The following is a 6,574-nucleotide window of genomic DNA, read 5'->3' on the forward strand; positions in this document are numbered from 1 at the left end:
AACAGCAATGAAGGTAGCCAGAGAGAACTGGAGGGGGCCCATGTTACTAGAGACATACTAGATTCTTTTGATCAGAGAGGTAAGAAATATATATATGAATAGCAACATCATAAAATGAAAATCTAGTATTCGAGGATGCACAAAGAACTTAGTCATGTTGGTGCTAACCGTGGAAGTTTAGTAATTAAGGAAATCCACCTGTAATGTCGTCTCATGGGAATGAGTGTTGCCAAAAAAATATTGGAAGTTTAGAAGAAATATTTTGCCCATTTATCCAAGCTTTGCATCCTTAGGCTTATATGTTCAGCCAGTGAGAGCTTCATATTCTTATTGTATTCATTTTCATACAATTTCCTTGCACCCAAAAATATTGTAAAGTTAGATAAAAATTCGGTGTTAATATTTATGTTGGCAGTTTGTGCGATTTTTTTTTTTCTCTCTCTCTCTCTCTCTCTCTCTCTCTCTCTCTCTCTGTATATATATATATATATATATATATATATATATATATATATAATTTGAGTTAGAGTGAGAGATTAGGTAAACACTTTTTTTTTTTTTCTGTTACCACAGGCCAATCGACGGTTACACTGAGCGGCCAAAAAAGGGGAACAAAAAGATGCCATGAAGAAATTGATGTTGTGGTGACAAGTGAACAACCCCAAACAGATGCTGAAGATGTTGGTGCTTTACAGTGCATAATAAGAAATTTACAGTGTGAACTGGAAAAGGAAAAAAAGGAGAAAGAAAGAATTCTTGTGGAGAAGAAAAAATGTGAAGAACTTATAGCTAACTTGAGAAAACAACTGGACATTTCTTATCAAAAGTTTTGTGCCGACATAAGAAAAAATCTAAGTTCATACTTTTCCAGTACACAGATTGAAACAATGTCCCTTAAACATACTCCACCATATTCGTTTTCTCTGTAGCCTATAATTTTCTCATTCCCGTTTTCTGCTCTCTCTCTCTCTCTCACACACACTTCTGCTGACGTCATGGATAAGCTGCGTGAGGAGAGACCTTATTAATTCTCTTGACCTAGGGTAAATCCCTTTTTTTACATTGTTAGTCTCATTATTGTCATGGTAACTTACATGTCCATATAGTTTTTAGTGTCTGGTGCCATTGCAGAGGCGTGTACTTGGTTGATATAGCCTATAATTAGTGGCCTTAAGGATGGTGTATGATCCCTGCCTTCTAGGTGATCAAAATGTTACCTTTAAACCAGACAGGTGTCATTTGAATTCTCATATATCCTCCATCCTAACATGATGGAAGATTTGAGTGTGATGCAGAATATGGACGAAGGCTAGAGATCAATATGACTGGGGAATATTAAGTGATGTAGGGTAATTTTGGGTATTTTGAAAGGTGAAATGTTTCAATAAAGATCTGGAATCAGCCATGTAACTGATGATCTTGGTTTAAATCATCAAAAATATATGCCATTCTTAGTTCTTAGAAGGCCTGAAGGTGAGGTTAAATGAGGAAACATTGTAAATAGTAAACTGGATAAGTAATCATGCATTTTATTTATTAATGATGTTTATTCATCAAAATAAGAGATGGATTAGGCTGATTGTTTTATGTTAGGCTGCTCCTCAGGTTTCAGGCTTCAGGTAATGTTCGAGAGTATAGCCTTTTTAACGGCACTCCCTGATGTTATTGTCGCTGTCTGGTTATACTTTTCTTTAGTCTTGTTTATGTCCCATTTTCTTTTCCTTTATCTTCCAAAAAGAATAAATAATTTCCTTTGTTTCATCTATATTTTCATTTTCAAATAAGAACTTTCCAATAACATTTTTCACACTTTCTTCATAAGGCTGCTGTAATCTAATACACTTTCTCCTTTCCCCATAGTATGCTGGGCACCACAAAATAAAATGAGTCAAATCTTCTTTTATACTGTCACATAGGTCACATTTTGTCTCCTCTCCTCTAAACCTCTTCCTATCATTTAAATTTAAGTTGTTAGTTCTGCATTTAAATAATAAAACAGAGTTCTGTCTATTGTCTTATGCACTTTCTTGGTTTCCTAATTCTGTTCTCCATTCTCTATAAATACTTAAGCATTCTTTCTCATAATCTTTTTCCATTCTATCCTGTCCCATTCCTTCACTTTTCTTCTTATTTCTTCGTCCATACTATTTTTCATTGCTCGATCCTGCACTCCTATTTTCTTTAACTCTTTGTCCAGCTCCTTCATCCATCTATTTTTCTTTTCCTCTCTTGTGACCTCTACTATCCTTCTTAACAAATCATTTCCTTCTTCTTTCATGCTGTAACTTAAAAATTTCCATTGTCCCTCTAGTATTCTAGCCTTCATGGATGCTGCACCAATCTCTCCCCTCAGAGCTGCTGTTTGAGTGTAGCTAGATGCTCCCAAAATCATTCTAAAAACACTATTTCCCACGCTTTGTAGTTGGTCTATTTCTTAGTCATATCCATCACATTGACTCCGTATAATATCGATGGTAATGCTATACTTTTCCAGAAAGTTTTCCCTATTAATAATCTTGAGCAGCTTTGTTTTATCACAGGATATGTCATATTTGCTAATTTTCGTGCCTTGTCCAACAGTACTTTCTTTTGTTTAAAACAATTCTTACTATCATTTATCATTAGGCCCAGATATTTAATTTTGTCTCCAACTTTTATACCTCAAATATTGTCTGGTTTTTCTTTCAAATTATAAATTAATATTTGACACTTTGTGTTATTCATTTCCAATCCATATTTTCTACTCACTCTAATCGTTTCATCTATCACCTCTTCTGCCTCCTCTTGACTACTTGCCAACAGCATTCCATCATCTGCAAAGAAAAGAGATGATATCTTAAAGTATTCGTCCTGAAACCCTTTGTCCACTTCCTCTAACTTTTTAATTATTTCAAATGTTACTAGTCTGAATAATGTCATAGACACTGTACAGCCCTGACGTATCCCACTTGACACTTCCATTTCTACTCTTTCTTCCCCAATTTCAATTATTGTTTTATCTTCATTATATATTTCAGCCAACAGATCAATGATTTTTGGGTTCATTTTGTTTTTCCTAAGTATATTTATCAATTCCTCTCTCTTTATACTATCATAAGCCTTTTTATAGTCAATTGCTACCACAAATAACGGCTTTTTCATTTCAAAAGACTTTTCCACACAGTATCTCAGTATAAATAAATTATTTTCCATTCTTGCTTTTTCTGTGAACCCTCCTTGTACATCCTTTTCTAGCTCGTTCTTTTTTATATGATCTTCTAAATACAGTCTCACTGCACCCATCATTAGTTTATACTGTATCCTTGGTTTGTCAATGCAATTGGTCTTAGCTCTTGCACCTTTGGTTTTGCTACTTTTGGTATCATAGTTGTTCGTGATTGTTTCCATCCTTTTGGTATAATTCCTGTTGCTATTGTCCCTGTTAAACTTCTTATCATTTCTTCTACCAACTGCTCGCTTTCCCCTAAGCTTTTGAACATTTCAGGCTTTAATCCATCCATCCCTGCTGCCTTCCCACACCTCATCTTTTTCAAACATTTTCTCACTCTGTCCTCACTTACGATTTTATTATTTATGTGAATTATTCCCTTTTCCATTTTTGTTATAATTTCAAAATGCTCTCTTTGCATCACACTGCAGCTCCTGATATATGTACCTCTGGTCTTATCTTTACCATTTTGTTCACTCTGAAAACACACCTCTCTGCCTATCTGTATATTTTTCTTTACTTCCTCATATTCTTTCATATTCCTCTTTTTTTTTACTGTTCCATACCAAGGCTTGGTGGATGAGTTTGAGAGAGTGTGTAAGAAACGGAACCTAAAGGTGAATGTAGGGAAGAGTAAAGTGATGGTCTTTGAGAGAGGTGAAGTCAGTGAATGTATAGCGAGGTTGGATGGTGAGGAATTGGAAAATGTGAGTACGTTTAAGTATTTGGGTAGTGTGATGAGTAAGGATGGAGGTTTGGAGGGTGAAGTGCTTGAAAGGGTACAGCAGGGAAGAAAGGTTGCTGGTTCCTTGAAAGCAGTGATAAGAAACAGGGAAGTGAGCATGGAAGTAAAAAAGTTACTACATGACAGTATTGTGATACCAACTCTAACGTACGGAAGTGAAGCTTGGACGTTGTTGGAAGGACACAAGTCAAGAGTGAGAGCAGTGGAAATGAGTTATTTAAGAGGAGCTTGTGGAGTCACGTGGAGAGACAGGCTGACGAATGAGGATATAAAGGAGCGTTGTGGTGTTGATGTGGATGTGATAGGAAGCGTTGTGAGGAACACACTGAGGTGGTTTGGCCATGTGGAGAGGATGGAGGGTGAAAGACTGACGAAGAGAGTGTATGTGAGCGAGGTGGAGGGTGGAAGAGGGAGGGGGAGACCGAGGATGAGATGGAGGGATGGGGTGGAGAGGTATATGAGAGAGGGGGGTGTGAGTTGGGAGCAGGGTAGTGAAATGGCGGGGGACAGGGCGACTTGGAGGCGATTTGTTTGTGGCCACCCCAAACGGGATTGAGGCGTCTGGCAATAGATAGATAGATAGATAGATACCTTACTTATATTGTTTTTATTTTTCCTATATACTGTGCTCCAAAATTGTACTATTTCTTTTCTTATACCAGCTTTATCCAGTTCTTTTCCATCTTCTCCATATATCCTTACATTATCTTCTTTTTCTCGGTTTCCTTTCAATTTATTTATGTATTTCCACATCTTCCTTCCACTGTCTTTGCTTTCCTTGATTTCTCAGGTTAGTTTTTCTTCATGTTTAAATAATTCATTTCTTATAATTTTCTGTGTTTTACACTTCTGTTCTTCATACATGTTTTTCCATTTTTCCTTCTCCTTTGTACTATTTATTTCTGTTTCTATTTAGTTTCTTTCTTTCCTTTATTTCTTTTCGTATCTCTTCGTTTATCCAAGCTGGTTCTACTTCTTTATTATTCTTTCTTTGCCTAGTTTTATATTTGCACGTCAATATTTCATCTGCAGTGATTTTTATCCTCTCCTCTAACTCAGTTCTGTTTTTTTGCCTCTTTTTCCCTTCCTTTTCTTTCCATCTCTTTTGTAAAAACTTTTAATGACTCTTTATCTGTTTTATAATATTCCTTTATCACCCAGTCCTTTTTGTAATCTTTCCTTTCTGTGCCCACATTAAAATATATTTTCAGTAAATTGTGATCAGATATATCAAAGTCTTCTTTCTCTTCATCTATTATCATTTTCTGAAATTTACTATACATATTATCATTTGTCAGTGCAAAATCTATTACACTTTTCTGTTCACCTCTACCCCATGTGTGAACTCCTTGACACCTTGCATCATCATTTAACATATATTGGGTTATATTTCTCCATCCACTCAAGGATCATTTTTCCGTTTATATCCAATGCTTGCTCACCCTTAAAACCATCATGTCTGTTGAAATCTCCAACTATTAGTAAGGGTTCTTCATTTTCTACTATTATCTCTTCTACTTTCTTTCTTATCTCACTATTTCTGTTCTTTTCATTTACACTAAAATAAACTACCATTACCTTCATTTCCCATTTTCCAACAGAACCACTGACAAACAAAATGTCTTTATTCTTTGTTGGTATTTTGGAAAATTTTATACCCTTATCTTTCCTGTAAAGTATCATCACTCCTCCTTTTTTCTCCTGCTTACCTCTCATATTTTTAATCACACTAATATCCTCCTTAAAAACTACATCTCATCTTTTTTTTGTGTTTCTGTCAAACAAACAATGCTACTAGTTTCCAAAATTTCCCCAACTTCTATACTTTTCACCCTTGTTAGACCTTGTATGTTGATTACCTTAAATACCACATATTTTCCCTCCTCCTCATGCTTCTCTTTTTTCCCTAGTTGTCAATGTTCATTTTCCTCCTCTCGTACCTGTATTACTCTGTTTTTCTTGATGATCCATTTTCCTCCTCTTTCTCTTTTTTTTTTTTTTTTTTAGCTCATCCCTTAATTTAGAATTTTCCTCCCTCTCCTTTTTTGTCATATCAGCTCCTATTCCTATTCCTATTCCTATCTTCCTTTAAGAGTAGGACTAATTTTCTAGAATAAGACAAGGCTGTAGGTGTAGGAGGAGGCTGGTGCATGGGCCAAACAGGGTGGTATTCCTGAGGGGAATGGGAATGCTGGTGATAGGGAGAGCTGGAGCTCTTGTTTCACAAGGTATCTAACCATCCCCTTTTGCTGACCTTTTCAGTGTGACAGTAACATGGAGAGTAGACCAGCATACTTCCAAACATTTCCTCCAACTATCTTATGCACTACATCACAAGCACTTTACATTTCACACAATGTATCCCATTGCGTTATGGGGTAGGCGCCAGCAAGGGCATGCGGCCAGAAATTTTTGCCCCCGCTACCTAGTGGCGGACTTCCTGGGGGGAGGCGTGGTGGGGGTTCCACCGGCATAGATCATGGGTCCAGGGTGAGATGGGGCATGAACCTGTGCTAGAGGGTACAGGGCATTGCGGTTCTCAAGCTGCCGCTTCCGCCCAATAGAGAGGGGACCGAACCTGGAAGGACCGCCCCAGGAGGCTGCCCTATCAGTGGGTGTGT

Source organism: Coenobita brevimanus, chromosome 69, assembly GCF_032717465.1.
Source record: "Coenobita brevimanus isolate Jiangsu-jjx chromosome 69, ASM3271746v2, whole genome shotgun sequence".
NCBI classification, from domain to species: domain Eukaryota; kingdom Metazoa; phylum Arthropoda; class Malacostraca; order Decapoda; family Coenobitidae; genus Coenobita; species Coenobita brevimanus.